This window comes from Nuphar pumila, chromosome 15 (genome assembly GCF_984573655.1).
Source record: "Nuphar pumila chromosome 15, dmNupPumi1.hap1.1, whole genome shotgun sequence".
NCBI lineage: Eukaryota > Viridiplantae > Streptophyta > Magnoliopsida > Nymphaeales > Nymphaeaceae > Nuphar > Nuphar pumila.
The window spans coordinates 2,757,884-2,774,399 of NC_143263.1; the positions used below are offsets into that span (position 1 = coordinate 2,757,884).

The following is a 16,516-nucleotide window of genomic DNA, read 5'->3' on the forward strand; positions in this document are numbered from 1 at the left end:
AGTGTGCCAGCTCCTACAGTTGCATACTTCTCTTCCAGAGGCCCAAGCTCCATAGCCCCCAACATTCTAAAGGTCTCTCTCTCTATATATATATATATGTGTGTGTGTGTGTGTTTGCAAACATGCGTTTGTTTGTTTGTTCATAATTTTGTGCCTTTATAGCGCTGAATAGTCTTTTATAGTACTGAACATATAGTCGAATGGATTTGATGAATCTCAGCCTGACATGAGTGCCCCTGGAGTAGACATCTTGGCAGCTTGGCCTTCAAATCTTCCTCCATCTTCAATATCTGTTGATAATATCAGAGTTAAATGGAAACTCGAATCAGGAACATCCATGGCTTGCCCTCATGTAGCAGGAATAGTAGCACTCCTCAAAGCTGCTCACCCTACTTGGAGTACTGCTGCCATTAAGTCAGCTCTAATGACAACAGGTATTACTGTTTTCAAGAGTAATTAATGAAGGATGAAGCTTTATATAAAAATCCCATATGTTGCATGTATTCCTAACCATTAACATTATTCATATCAGACACAGAGTCTAGTCCTCCTTGCTAAGCTATTGCATCCCGACTTTCGTGATTGATCTAATAATTTAATTACAATTGTTGCCTCCCTTTATTTCTAAAGGCAGTTCATTACTAGAAAAATCCAAATCCATTGAACATCAATAAATTTCAAAATTCAGTATCATTTGAACTTCAATCTTTCTTCCTAGTTAAACATTCAAAATGGGAACTCATTATCGTTCAGTATCATTTGAACTTCAATCTTTAGAATTTCCTGTTCTATTTTTCAAAATTCAGTATCATTTGAACTTCAGTCTTTAGAATTTCCTGTTCTTTTTTTCATTCTCGATCAACATATTGTTGACATTTTCTTCATGTATAGCTTACACCATTGACATCAGCCTAGAGAAGATACTTGCTGGAGGACTAACCAAATCGGTTGATCCCTTCGACATTGGCACTGGGCACGTAAACCCTTTGAGTGCATTTGATCCAGGGCTTGTTTATGATGTACAAACCTCAGACTACATTTCCTTACTTTGTAGCATAGGCTACAATGAGCAACAAATAAGAAGGATCATTCTAGTTCCCTCTGGAACTAATGTCAGCTGCCCTGAGAACCCTACAGACACAGCTGATATCAATTATCCTGCAATCGTGGTGTCAAACCTTGCAATTTAATTGAAAAATATTAGGATATTAGCATTGTAATTTTCATTGGAAAGCTACAGAATCCTAGCTTTGTAGACCATAAAAACATAAAAAGTGATATGAAACCTTGCAGAGAATTCAACATTAACATTGTAGTGGATAGATATATGTTCTGTGAGGGCCAAGCATGAGAAAGGGACTCACAAAACCAGTTACTATGAGTTTTATACCTACGATAGAAAAACCATTGTTAAAAATGAAAAATTGGAGGAATATATTCTATAAAAAAAATGACTAATCTCCTGAGATCACAGTTTAGTCACTTGAGATCACATTGGCATAAAGGGTGATAATTCTACAGGCTTATAGCATCAAATATATGATAGCTACTATGAATGTGCAGCCAGAATTTCTGATTTGATTTCATCATCCTAGCTTTTATCCTTGAAAAATTATCTTTATGATTATCCCAGAAATGGTTTTTAATGGTCTGAGTGATGAAATTGTCATGATATTTGCTAATTTAGTCTTTCAAATTAGTGGTTTCATAAATCTCACGATATTTGTCATCATGCTATCAAAGAGAGATTGCTAGGTTACAATAACTTCCATTTTATTAATTTTGGTCTCATGTTCCCATTATAAATGTGTACACTTTCCATGCTTTAGTTTTGAAGATTTTAAGTGGATCTTTGTGAATGAATGGACACCTACAAATCTAGAAATTCTTTCATTTTGATTTGTTTTTTGTTCTTTACTTTTTTACAGTTCGGTCATAAGAGGAAGATTTTTTGCTTTCTGGAAGTGTTGATGGGGCTATTATTGTGTGGGCAGTATTTCTTAAAGACATGAGGGTAATTGCCTAGATCTTTTCTCAAACATGTTGAATTTTGAGTTTGTTTTTCACATTTAGATATTGTCATAGTACTCGAATGCATAATTTAAAAGGAAAGAATATGATTGGCAAGTTGCACCTATTTCAATCCAACTTTGCTGCTCACTGTTAAGATATTTGCCATAATCAAGTATTGAAAATTTACTTGAAAATTGTAGACACTCTTGTTTTTAGTGTGTCTAGAATGGGTACTTTTTAAAATTCAGTGGTAATCTCTGTTAGTCAAAACCTTTTTGTCAAAGCAAATACAAATGTAAAAGTGAAATAGGAAATGAGAACAAAGGTAATGTTTAAGACCCTTGAATGAATTGTATAACGAGAAAATTGTTTTTTATACTTTTTTTTTATAAGAAGGTTATATAAATTGTCTAACGAGAAATGTATTTCTTTTTTTTTTAAATTAGCGACGGATTCACAACAGATATAATTCGTCGCTAAGCCATCGCCAATTTCAATCAGGCGATGGTTTGCGACGGACTTTAATCTGTCGCTAACTTACCGACCAAAAGTTAGCGATAGATTATATCCGGATATATTCCATCGCTACACCGTCGCTAATTAGCAATGGATTCGTGATAGACATTGTCTGTCGCCAATCTGTCGACAGATTGGCGACAGACAATGTCCATCACAATTTAGCGACTAGGATTATGCGGTGGACACTATCCGTCGCTAATTCGTTTCTAAACACGTTAGCGACAGAGTTAGCGACGGATAACGTTCGTCACTAACTAGCATTTTTCTTGTACTGCACTATATGCTTTGTTGCAGAAGGATGTGCCTTTCACTTTTGATACAAAATGTTTGCAGGCATTCGAGACATTGAAAAATGCCTTGGTTACTGCTCCTATTTTGAGGTCGCTTGATTGGACATTGACGTTTGAAATCATGTGCGACACATTAGACTTTACTATTAGTGTTGTTTGGGGCAAATAATTGATAGGAAGTTGTATGCTATTTACTATGCGAGTAAGACCTTGAATGATGCCCAAATGAATTATACAACAATTGAAAAGGAATTACTCGCTATAGTCTTTGCTCTCGACAAGTTTCGATCTTACTTGTTGGAGTCCAAAGTAGTTATCTACTCGGACCACGCCGCATTGAAATATTTACTCAGTAAAAAAGATACTAAACCCAGGTTGATCCCATGGATTTTGCTGCTACAGGAATTTGATATCGAGATTCGAGATAAAAAAGGTAGTGAAAATGTAGTAGTGGATCATCTGTCACGGTTGGTTGTGGAGTCTGGTTCAGATAAAGCACCAATCAGTGACTCATTCTTGGATAAACTGCTTATGGCAGTGAAGTCTGCGTGTTGGCCATGGTTCGCAAACATTGTTAATTATTTGACGACCCGACAGATACCGAAACACTGGTCGAAGAATGAGAAAAATAGATTTTTTGTGCAAGTTAAGTATTATTACTAGGACCCACTATAATTGTTCAAGTATTGCGCAGATCAAGTAATTCGTAGGTGTGTCCCAGAGGATGAGGTTCAATCCATTCTAACTTTTTGTCATTCCCTTGCGTGTGGAGGTCATTATAGCAGTCAAAAAACAACGACCAAGGTTCTTCAGTCCGGATTTTATTGGCCAACCCTCCACAAGGACGTGTATGATTTTTTCAAGTGTTGCATTCGCTGTGAGCAAACAAGGAGTATGTTACGATGAGATATGATGCCTTTGCTCTCGATCCTTGTTGTTGAGATTTTCGATGTCTGGGGCATTAATTTTATGGGCCCATTTTCTTCGTCATTTGGTAACCTGTATATTCTTGTAGCGATGGATTACATGTCCAAGTGGGTGGAGGCCGTGACGACCAAAACCAACGATCATAAAGTGGTGCTTAAGTTCATTAAGCACAATATTTTTAGTCGGTTTGGGATGCCATGGACAATCATTAGTGATGGCGGAAATCATTTTTGAAATATGCAAGTAACTTCTTTGTTGAAGAAGTACTATGTACATCACAAGTTTGCTATGCCATATCACCCACAAACCAGCGGTCAGGTTGAAGTATCTAATATGGAGATCAAGCGAATTTTAGAGAAGACAATCCGTCCTGATAGGAAGGATTGGTCGCAACATTTAGACGATGCACTGTGGGCCTACCAGACTGCATTCAAGACTCTCATTGGAATGTCTCCTTACCGCTTGATTTTAAGAAAGGAATGTCACCTCTCTGCAGAGCTTAAGCATTGAGCATTCTGGGCAATCAAGAAGATCAATTATGACTATGATCAAGCAAGATGAGAGCGTCGCTTGCAGCTATCTGAGTTGGAAGAACTCAGAAATGATGCATACGAGAGTGTGAAGATTTATAACGCTCGCACCAAGATATTTCATGACAAACATATCAACAGGAAGGTGTTCGAGCCTGATCAGAAAGTATGGCTCTTCAACTCTCGATTGCAGCTATTTTCAGGAAAATTGAGGTCAAAATGAGATGGACTGCGTGGCATATTGCAAGTTTTTGCCTCAAGAGCAGTAGAAATTCAGGACCCTCACACTTAATTCAAATTTATCATGAATGGACAAAAATTAAAGCATTATATTTCTGGAGACCCATAGTCATAGGAGTGCAATATTATTGACTTCATCGATGAGTGAGGATGGCGCGATGATTGTTGTAAAATAACTAGCATAGGGATTATTTTTTATTTGTGATTTTTGTTTGCTTGTCATTATTTTGTATTTGTCTTGACATATTGTATATCATTGACATTTCATTTGATCTTTTGAGCCAAATTATGTGCAGTTTTATATTTTTGAGGACAGATGGACGAATTAAAAGACCTATAAGCCAGTTCAGTAGAAAACAAAGCATCAGAGTGTGCATTGTGGTGGTGTGTGGGTGCGTAGAGGACCTTCATATTCCATCAGGTTGTATTGATCCTTCTCCTTTATTAATTATTGTTGTTAGCATGCATTATTTGTTCTTGATATTAGCATTAGTCTAAGCATAGGGGAGTGTTGCTGAGGACAACATTAGTTTAAGCATGGGAGGAGAATCTTTTTTAAAAAAAATTTAGTCCATGTGTTCATTTTTTGAAAAAACTCACATAATTGAGGCTACAAAAATCAATTTTTAACTTTGTATGGAGCGCTAGTTGGAGGAATTAACATATTTTAATAATTTTAAGCCCCATAGAGAAGTTTTTTGAAAACCAAGCTAAAATGCGTAATTTTTATGTAACTTTCAATGAAAAAATAACATAAGAATATATAACACCTAAGTGAAGTACTTGTATAATCATGTATGACCCCATAAAATAAAAGCAGTGAAAAAATAAGAAAAGAGCAAGTGTAGTTGTTCCTCTTTATCTTGGTGCATTCATGTAGTGGGGTGGAGGTATAGTTGATTTATTTCCACTCTATGAACAAGAGCCACTAAATGAATGGACACCTTACCTAGTTGACGTCAGCGAGGCCTACTGTGTTCGAGGAAGTAAGCCTGAAGAGTGTTTACACTTCGTACCCTAAGGCCAACTGGTTTGGGAGCTATCAGCCCAAAGCTCGTTACAAGAATGCAATAGAAAGTCTAATAGGCATTACCATTGCATATGGCAGGGGCTACACGAATACTACTAATATTCCAAGCCTAATAGCGTGACAAGTTGTTAGGGTTGAGTTAGATGTAGAGCTCATTGGAAAAAAAAAGTGAAAGAAAGAAAAACACTGCCTTAGAAAAGAAAGAAAATCATACAAAGATTATACATGTATGAATGAAAGGGTGTTGGCATGATTATTTTTTAGTTTCTGTGATTGATATATAAATTATTGCAAATTTTAGTGAGGTTTAAGAAAATTATTTTTACTTTGGAAGCATGAATTGTTGTTATATGTTTAGTCCTGCATAAGCATGATATATTAAAGTTAAAATTGATTTTCTTGAAGGCTCAATACTTTTATAAAATAGATGAAATGCATTGGCTATGATGTTTGGGGGTAGCATCGCTGAAAATCCTCATGAGACCACACTCGTCCTCTGTGGGTGAAACCCAGGGGTTTAAAGGGCTTGTTGTATGCAAAAGTGAGTTAGGATAGTTGTTTTATGTTTTGTGGATTTGACAATCTTTGAAAATTTCTTTTTACATTAACTAGATTTTTTTTGTCCTAAGCGTTGCTCGAGATCTATCAACGAGTAAGCATGGGGGATTTTGATGATGCATGAAATATAGCATATTTGAGTCATTAATTACATGCATCTAAGTACAATTTTATGATTTAAATCCATGATTAGGTCATTGTAAGGTTCAAGGAGCTACGTTTTGAATTTGAGCAAAAACAAAGTTAAAATGAAGAAGTTAGAGGCATTTCAATGTTTCAAAACAAATTTGATAGTAGATCTGGAAGCCATTGTCCGCTCTTCTTGCACCTACACTCGTTGGGCTTCCGACTTCTTGCATCCCTTTTGTAGTTTAGGTTCAAAAAAAAATTGTGTAGTATTTTCTTTTATTATTTTGTGTCAAAGGTTCTTACTTTATTGCAGATCTATATGTTTGAATCCATGGAGGATATCTCAGTGTCTAAATACTAAGTTACAACAAGAGGCCGCATAAGACTGCTTTAGATTGAAAGAGCATAATTTTGCTAAAAATCGATAAATTGCATTTTTTGAAATCCGGCATGCTCTATGAGAATTTTGGCGGTTTAGCCATGAATTTTGGCCTGTTCAATCTGAATTAAGTCTTGGACAAATGTGTGGAAGAGTTTTTAAGCATTTCCCCTTTGACCATGGGCATTTTTGTCAGCTGCATTTAGTGAGTTATTTTTAGTAATTGTCGATTAAGTTAAATTTCAAAATCCATTTTTTAGTGCAGTTAGCCTTCAAGGAGGTCAACCTCCTTGAAGTGTGTTGATTAGGGCTAGTCTTAAGTGTCTTAGTCAAGGTTTGAAAAAGAAAAAAACATTTTTTTTCCTAACTTGTAGGGGCGTGGGTTCATTTCCATACTTTTAGGAAATTTTTGAATTTCAATTGCCTTGAATTTAGCTTCACTTTTAAGAAGGTCAATTTTAGCATTAACCCTTAGGTAATTAAAGTTAGAATTACCTTAGTAAATTAGAGTTATTTACCCTAATTAAGAAAGTAAAAATCGTGAGTGGATTTGTTGCTACTTTTAGAAGATTTTGAATTTCAAATGCTTTAATTGTAGATTCACGTTTTATGAACTTTTCTTTGTAACTGCCATCTAAGTTACTAATCTAGATTTACCTTAGGTGAAGTATGGTAACTTTAGACTGAATTAAAAAGGTTGAAATTCGTGGGTCAAAGGTTACTTGATTTATAGGGTGTCTTAGTTGGGTGTTCAAAAAAAAGTAGTTTCCTATAAATTGTAGGTTATGTGAGTTGGTTGCCTTCTTTAGAAGAATTTTGAATTTTAACTTCTGTAAAGGTAGAACCACGTATTATGTAAAGTCATTTTTTTAGTAACTGCCATACAAGTAATTAGATTTGATTACCTTAGGTAAATTAGATTAACCTTAGCACTAGAATAGAAGGTAGAAAATCGTGTGGGCCCAAGGAAAGGTTGACTTTTCTTATTCTCTCTCTTTCTCACCTCAACTTCTCTCTCTCTCACCCATATCTCCAACCCTTTCCATGTCTCTCTCTTTCTTAGGTGTCATCTTGCTAGGACCCACATGAACCTAATTGTAGAAACTGTTAATTATCTTTCAAATTTACTCTCCAATTGTTTTAGTTGCCTAAGTCAATTAGAAGAATTTATTGTTGCTTTTCTATTAATATATTTTTATTTCCTTGATTCTATTGATAGCTAATATATATATCCAACCTTGGCTGACACTTAGCTTATATGGACCTACTCCAGCCACATGTCATCCAACCTTGGCTGACACTTAACTTATATGGACCCCACATAGGATGTGTCATAGCTTAGGGGGTATAATTTTAATTGTTTTACTGTCACATAGTTGTAATAGCATCATCATTCATTTAATTAGATTTATTTGCTTGATTGCAATTAACGACATCCATTAAACATTTTATTCTTCTTGATTTTCAATTATGCATATAATCATGTTAGAGCTGCTATAATCCAGCAGCAGGATGCATTCATTTAGGTATCATGTTCCTTCGTTAGAAAAGTAGCGATAGATAGACCATAGTGAGCATATCAATTTACATTTAGTATATGCAATAGCTTTCATGTATTCCTTATACTTGTGTTCAGATTCTAACGTGCACCTTTTGAGTGTTTGCAGGATATATGCATTCTTCAAGTCAAGATCGACATCTTGGGAGTGAATGCACAACTTTTAGGAGAAGGCGAAATTGACTTGAGAACTCTACGTGCTCATGTTTGCTAGATAGGATTTTTTTTTAATGTTCTTTTTAGTTTTAACTTGTAATATGGATGCTTGTATTCAGTAGACTATTCATTAACATTAGTCTTAAATATTAATAAAGTGGAATTTGATTGGATATTGGAATTTGGATATCTCCCGTTCTCTGTGGATCAACCCGGCTCACTATAATAGTGAAAGTCAGTTTTTAATATTTGATGGACGATTTTCACTTGCTTTTATTGAAAATATTTTTCTAAAAATTCCAACTGATAAAAGTACCATCAATAACCTGTTATTAAATCAGGTCAAGTATTATCACTTAACGTGATCATATATTAACAAACTCTGCTATAAACACTTGGTAAATTGAGAAGCTTATAAAACCACTATTTTAGGGCTTACCAAAATTTAGAGATGAAAAAAAACACTTGAAAGAAGGCTTGAATACAAATCAAGTCTGGGGTGGGTCAGTTGAATTGAAATGATGGAACAATTCAGGTCAGATATTAAACAAGCTTGGGTACAAATCAAGCTTGATTTCAGGTCAGTTCAGATATAAATGATATAGAATTGTTTGAGAAGGCAATGAAAACAAATCAGGTACAAAAGGGTTTTGGTCATTTTTCTAAACCCAAAACAGGCCATTTTTTAGAACAAAGATGTAGAGAGCACTAATTTTTAGCACAATATTATACGTGACTGCAAATTAGAAAGTATAACAAACATAGCCAATTTATTATTTTCTTGATAGTTATATTCTTTTGATTGGTCAAAATCATGGTGTCTGATTTTTCAGATGATAACTTACATATCGCCTTATTTTTTTAGGCAACAACTTACATGGCGCCTGTTTTTTTCGGCAACCACTTGGATAGGTGGTTTGACCGCAATGCCTAATTTTTCATGCAACAAAAGGTAAAAGTCAAGGAAAAAAACAATAAATAAATTTGTCATATTTTGAGTCATGAATTGGCCATGGTTTTCATATTTTTTTTTATCTTTGAAGCAGTGCCAAAAGTATAAGACCCAAGAAATTTTAGGTATTTTTCTTATATCTATTTTATTTATAATTCATATTTTTAAGATCTAGAATAAGAAATTGATAGGACTAATTGAACTTAGAATAATTAGTCAAAAATGAATTTTAGATAAATATAATCTTGTATACGAATTTTGAAAAAATATAACCTTATATATGAATTTTAAAAAAATATAACCTTACATATGAATTTTAAAAAGTGTGACCTTATAAATAAATTTTTAAAAATATAGCATTGTAATTGAATTTTGAAAAATACAAGATTCAATATGAAATTATCTTAAAGTAAGTAAGAATATTTCAAGAAATAAAAAAGTACATAACTAAAGTAAATAGAAAGGGCAACCAAATAGTTAGAATCTAATTAAAAGAAATAATATACAATTAAAAGTAACTAAAAAATACAAATTAGATAGGAATTACCAATTTGATTCAAACCAAATGCAAGTACATTAGAGGGAATGATTTTTTCTAATGATGAGATTGGATTTTCTAAATCCAATAAAATCTCTAAAATATATATTAAATCTAAAAATATTTTCTAAAAAGCTAAAATATCTAGCTTAATAGGCTTTCATAATAGGGTCAAGGGTTATGCTTGAGAGAAAAGTGTTGGAGAATTGAGATGATTTAATCTCAACCCTTCATTTCTTATAATTTATCTCAACACTCCGTTTAGAAAGTAATCATTATCATCTCCCTATAAATACCTCATTACATTAAGAGTTTCAAGCATTTAAGAGCATATCTCTTCATTTTCTTTCTTGTTTCTTCTCTCTCTTTTTATTTTTTGAGGTTTTTCTTCTTTCTTCACTTGAGAGTAGTAAAAGGTGCCTATCTAGGAACTCTTCTCTACTCCCTTAATGCTTTGAAAAAACCAAAACAAAAAGATGTTCAAGACTAAGTCCCAAGTCAAGGTAAGTGAAGTTATTCTTTATGCATCTTGATAATATTCAATTTCTTTTCATTTTCTTAATCCATATTCTCAACCATATATGCATCTACTTTCGTAACACATGTAGTTATAGAAAATGAGCTTGTTATTATACTTTCTACTTGTTTTATTTCTTCTCAAGATACATAAATTTCTTTATTATGATCATATGAAAAGAAAGATGATTTTTTGATAGGACATTACCATGGAAATATTTAATTAGCATTAAAAAGAATTTTCTTTGATATACGCACTCATGTATTTTAGAATTATGCAAGTCATGCTTCATCCAAATTTAAAAGACTATTTTGAAAATCCACGTGATAATGACAAAATAGAGTTTTACTCTTGAGAATTCATGTGAAAAGATATGTATTAGTTACACTTAAAATCTTGAATTTTATTCTTGTGAATATGGGAAAGTACATGCTCAAAGTTGTATAATATGATTGAGAAGAAAAGCAAATTTTGAGAAAACCGTGCAACCATGATTATTAGAATCGTGTCCAAAGTGAAGAAATTCAGATAATTGTGGTTCATATAAGCAAAGGCAAATAAATTTCTTGAAAATTCATATTTTTTTAAATAAAAATCATATTTTTGAATGGTTATAGGTTTTTGAAAAAAATGAATTTGAATTTGGATTTACCTAAATGATTTTTAGATTTGGATAAACTCAAATGGATTTAGATCCTCTCAAATAAATTTTTTGATTTGGATTTGGATCGTTTCAAATAAATTTTTGGATTTGGATTTTTTGGATTTATATTTGGATTCACTAAAATGGATTTTTGATTTTGGATCAACTCAAATGGATTTGGATCATCTCAAATGGATTTTTGAATTTGAATTTGGATTTGAAGTTACCCAAAAGATTTTTAGATTTGGATCTATCCAAATGAATTTGAATATTCTCAAATGGATATTAGATTTGGATTTTCTCAAGTAAAATTTGGATTTGGATCCTCTCAAATGGATTTTTGGATTTAAAAGTTTTTTGGATTTGGATTTAGATTTACTCAAATAGATTTTTGGGTTTGGATCAACTCAAATATATTCAAATCCTCTCAAATGGATTTTTGAATTTGGATTTGGAGTTACCCAAATAATTTTTGGATTTGAATCTATCCAAATGGATTTGGATAATCTCAAATAGATATTGGGTTTGAATTTTATCAAATGAATTTTGGATTTGGATCAACACAAATGGATTTGGATCCTCTCAAATGATTTTTTGTATTTGAATTGGATTTGGAGTTATCAAAATTATTTTTGAATTTGGATCCTCTCAAATGGATATTGGATTTAGATTTTCTCAAATAAATTTTAGATTTGGATCTATCTAAATGGATCCTCTTAAATGAATTTCGAATTTGAATTTTCTCAAATGAATTTTAGACTTGGATCTATCCAAATGAATTTGGATCCTCTCAAATGAAATCTTGAATTTAAACCAACTCAAATGGATTTGGATCCTCTCAAATGAATTCTTGAATTTAAACCAACTTAAATGGATTTGGATTCATTCAATAGAGCTTTGTAAATTTGATTACTTAAAAGAAAATGACTCACATTAGGGTTTCATGGAAAATTTAGCGACGAAAAAATTATGTCGCAAACACCATCGCAAATTGGCGACGGAGTAACGATAGAAAAATGCCGTCGCGAAGTTGCGACGGAGTTTGAGACATAAATTTTCCGTCGCTAATCCATCACAAATTTGCGATGGCATTTGTGACATAATTTTTCTGTCGCTAATTCCACAACTAATTCTAATTTTAGGGACGGATAGTTTTCTCTCGCTAATTCATCGTAACTTTGTGATGGATTATTTTCGTCGCAAATTTTTGTCGCTAAATAATGTTTTTTTTTTTAGTGTATGTAAGATTTAAGAGGGGTGTGAAGACGGGGGATGAGTAATCCCAACTGCAATTATTCTACCTCTCTAGGTAACATACAAAACAAATATTGCCATTGGGTCACTGGACCCTGCATGTCAACTCCCACCATCCACATTTACAAGGCCACTGGTGATCATATCGGTGGATATAGTCAGCTAACACTCCATAATATGATCCTGAAAGGAGGTGCTTTGGTGCAATCTTACTAGTACATTGCTGCCTATGATGTCATTAATTTAATTAAAATTTAATGCATTTTAACGTTAAGTTACCCAAAAAAACACAGAAAATCGCTCAGTGAAAACAAAGGAAATTGCTGCATGTGACATGTGCCGGCTGCACACATACGATTTCTGCACCGAGTATCGCCGGATCTGCTCACAGACTTAAGAGAGGTCATGAATATGTGGAACTTAGAAACAGAATATGGACAGACAAAAAGGATCTAAGAAGATACCACTTATATGCTTGATGAACATGATAACACTGACTTCATATCTAGGAATCCATGATCACCATGGTTTAGGATTTAGTTTTATTCCTTAACAAGACTAAATCCCTTTAATCGTGTTAGCCATCTTAAGGGATGATTTCATGCGATAACTTCTTGAAATATAGGAGTGGGATAATCTGGGATGTTGCATTATCTCAGCCAGCATCTGTTGGTATCCATGACTTTGTGCACATGATAAGTAATGTCCCTTAAAGTTTTTCTATTTGATAGTTTCCAATATTTCTGGCATATTGTTTTTTTTTTTAATCTTTTATGAGGACAAACCATTTTTTATAGATCATCTCATTTGTGCTGTTACACTCAGCTTCATATTTGCTCCAGTTTCATTGTGAACTAGCTAAGTACCGATAACCAAATTATGTACATGTACATTAATGAATCCCTTTCAATGGTGGATATTTTAATGCTAGCTTCTTTAGAGTGGTCCAATATATTTGTGTGGCTATGATATACTTGGAATATATTAAGCTGTCTCATCACTATTTACTTGCTCCAAGGAGCAAATTAGACAATCATTCACCATAACCACAAAAGCTTATGCTTCAGAAATTTGCTCATACAAATGACTAGGACCATGAGAACCAGGGAAGCCCTCCAGCATCTGTTGCAAGATCCAGTCGTTGAAGTTCTCCATTGAGAACTCAGAATCCATAACGAATTGATCAAAACTGGTTTCCATGGTATCCTCTAGAGCAGCATGGCTAGGCACTCCCGGATCGCAAGCCTCGATTCGTGGAGCTCGATCGTTGTCAGCCGAGGACGAAGGTGGCCTTAGGGACTTAGAGCCTGCATTCCCAGTGAGCTCTTGGACTAGGGACCTGAAATCAGAAGCACTTGTTTTCACCATCTTGGGGTTGGCTATGTACACTACCTTGATGGAATTCTTCTTAGGGTTGCCCTTTTTTTTTAACTTGGTTTGGACCCCAAGATGATCCATCCAGCAAAAGGATTGTACTTAGTATACTGAAGAGATGAACTCAGTTGAAGCCCAAGGATGAGAGGGCAGTTGCCTACATGTTGAGAGAAAGGATGGGCTCCCTTATAAAGGTAGAAGAGAAGGGCACTTACTAGGGCTTTGAGATGGAAGTGAGGATGGTTCATTTAGTTGATCATTGCAAACGGATAGGCGATGAAATTAATGAGATGGGTCATGATAGCCTCTTGTATTGCCACGTGGCACATTATATACGGATGACCTCAAGGGCAACGCTTTGGGTGACGTGAGGCCAATGAGGTATTGAAACAGTGTGTGGGTATTTAATTAACGGATGGTGTGATGGGTGGGGCAATGTAGGAGAGATTTTTTTGAGGAAAGTCAATAGCTGTGTCCTTTGTCATTCAAGGAAGGTTGAAAGTGAAGGTATTGTGAAATGGTGTCTCGGTTGTTTACATCATAGTTACCATTATCTGAGGCTTTCTTAAGAATTTCAGTTCAAAGCACCAAAACACCTGGTCTTTCGTGCTTATAAAAGTTTAAGGAAATATGTATAAATCGATAAATCGTTGTTGTTTTATAAGAATAAACGGTTGCTGCTTCGTAAGAACAAATCGTGTTAAATATTTTTCGATGCCCAAAAGGTGGATAGGTACAAATCGATTTGTTTTAGTATAAAAACATGTGTTATTTAGCATGAATAATAAAATCAATTGTAAGATTTAGCATTCAGATTTACAAATCGATTTGTTTGCATAACGAAACCTCACGTGAAACTCACCAAAACGATACGAGTTTTGGTAATCCGACAGTGGAAGACAAACACCCAGAAAGTAGATGCAGCCGATAGTGGCAACGATATTATCACTGTGTAGACGACGGCAAAGGATGCTTCAACGACAGCAGACGACGACAAAATATACTTCGACGACACAACAAACGAAGACAAAGGTTGCTCTGACGGCAGCAGACGATAGTAACAAGTGCTTCGACTGCAGCAGACGATGGCAAAATGTGCTCCAATGAAAGCAGACGACGACAAAAGAAGATTTGAAGGCAGTAGACGACGACAAAGAGTGCGCCGTCAAAAGGAACTCCTGTTACAGCAGATGGTGCAAAAGTTTACTGCTTAGAGAGAAAATGAAACGTTTGAACTTTGAAGAGTTAACATCATTCTCGAACTGGGGTTTCACTTTTCTAGATAGAGGATCTTGAACCGTCGTTTTACTTTTTTAGATGAAGGACATTTTTATTTTTATTTTAACCATTATTTCTGACAGAAATGACGAAAAAGAATACTTAAGTCTTTGCAACAGCACCGGACTCCGATGCTAAGTGATGCCAACACACACAGGGATATGAGCCTCACGAGCATATATATGTGGCGCTCATTCGGACCCCAAACACGAGTGTATCTTCGGGGGGGGGGGGACATATAACCTGCTTCGCATAGTTACCATTAATTGAAGCTTTTGTAAGAAGTCCACTTCAAAGCACCAAAAGTTCAAGGAAAACTCTCCCCCTCTCCCTGCCCAGGCAGATGCCGGTCTATGTACAATGTGATTGTATGCTTTTGTGTGTTGCTGCACCTAATCACCCATCATCTTTGGGATGTAGCCTGTCACCTGTGGGGCCCAACATCTGGATGATCAGGTGCAGCAGCACACTTAAAAGTGTGCTATCACATTGCACCTGATCTCAATCCCCTCCTCCGGCGGTCAATGTGTATTGAATTTTCAGTGATATTAGAAGTGCAATTTTCACATCAGAAGTTTTATTTTTGTTATAAAATCCATATGATAGGGCAAAATATATAAACAATATTTAAATAAAAAAGAGTTTCTTATTCACTTTTTTATTTTTCATGTTTACTTTCCAGTGGCTTCCATTACCACTTCTTAAGCTTCTTAAATAAATCACACTTATTGTGTGCTGTTAAAGTTATTGTCACTACAAAAAATACGGGTTTTAATGGAGCAGCTTTTGCGCCAGTAAAAGTTTTTACTAAAGCAATCACTGCACCAGTAAATTCCTTACCCGTAAAGGTTTTACGTTTTACACTGGCGCTATCTCTAGGGTCCACCAGTAAAACGCAGATTTCTTGTCGTGTGTTGAGAACACTCTCAAGAGCTCCGCTTGTTTGGCAGGATAAACCTGCGTAGGTCACCAAGTTGATGGAATGTCACGAGTTCAAAACCCACGAGTGGTGCAGTGCATTCTTTGCCGCAAGACCGAAGCTGGGTGTACTCTTTCTACTCTAGTGAGTATGAGAGGGATAGGGTTTGATGCCAATAAACTTGATGAGCGAGGCCCTTTTTTTACTTGGTTATCAGAGAGAGAGAGAGAGAGAGAGAGAGAGAGAGAGAGAGAGAGAGAGACGAAAGTAATTCAACATTACCACTCATGAAGATCAACAAAATGTTGAACCCATGAACTGAACAAGAACAAAAGCCAAAACAAATAAAGAAAGCACAAGAGAAAAGAACATTAGACAGATAAAATGGGCTCACGCTAGAGCAGCTTGCCCAGATTGCGACAAAGGATAGGTAGCATCAGCAGGAGGGAGAGGAAGATCACTAAGATGCATACGCAAGATCGCATAAACATCTACCAAAATTTTATGCACCAGGTTTTGAATGTTAACTCGAATATGACGAAAATGAGCATTGTTTCGCGCCATCCAAACAAACCACCAAGAGGTAAGCAACCACGTCCGCCAGATGAACCTCCACCTCTTGCTGCGCTTAATACAAACCGGCCCCAAGATCAGATCTAGCGCAAATGACTCCTCCTTAACAAATACTTCTGGATGCCTTCAGGTCCTACTA

The 16,516-nt window shown here is 35.0% G+C and overlaps 1 long non-coding RNA gene across 1 annotated transcript; it reads left to right on the forward strand.

The window, feature by feature from the left end:
* Positions 1 to 220: 220 nt before the first annotated feature.
* Positions 221 to 5,673, forward strand: LOC149814133 (uncharacterized). The gene is made up of 3 exons (XR_016428093.1): positions 221 to 434; positions 1,929 to 2,014; positions 4,816 to 5,673. It is a non-coding gene; the product is annotated as an uncharacterized LOC149814133 (long non-coding RNA).
* The last annotated feature ends 10,843 nt before the right edge of the window (positions 5,674 to 16,516 follow it).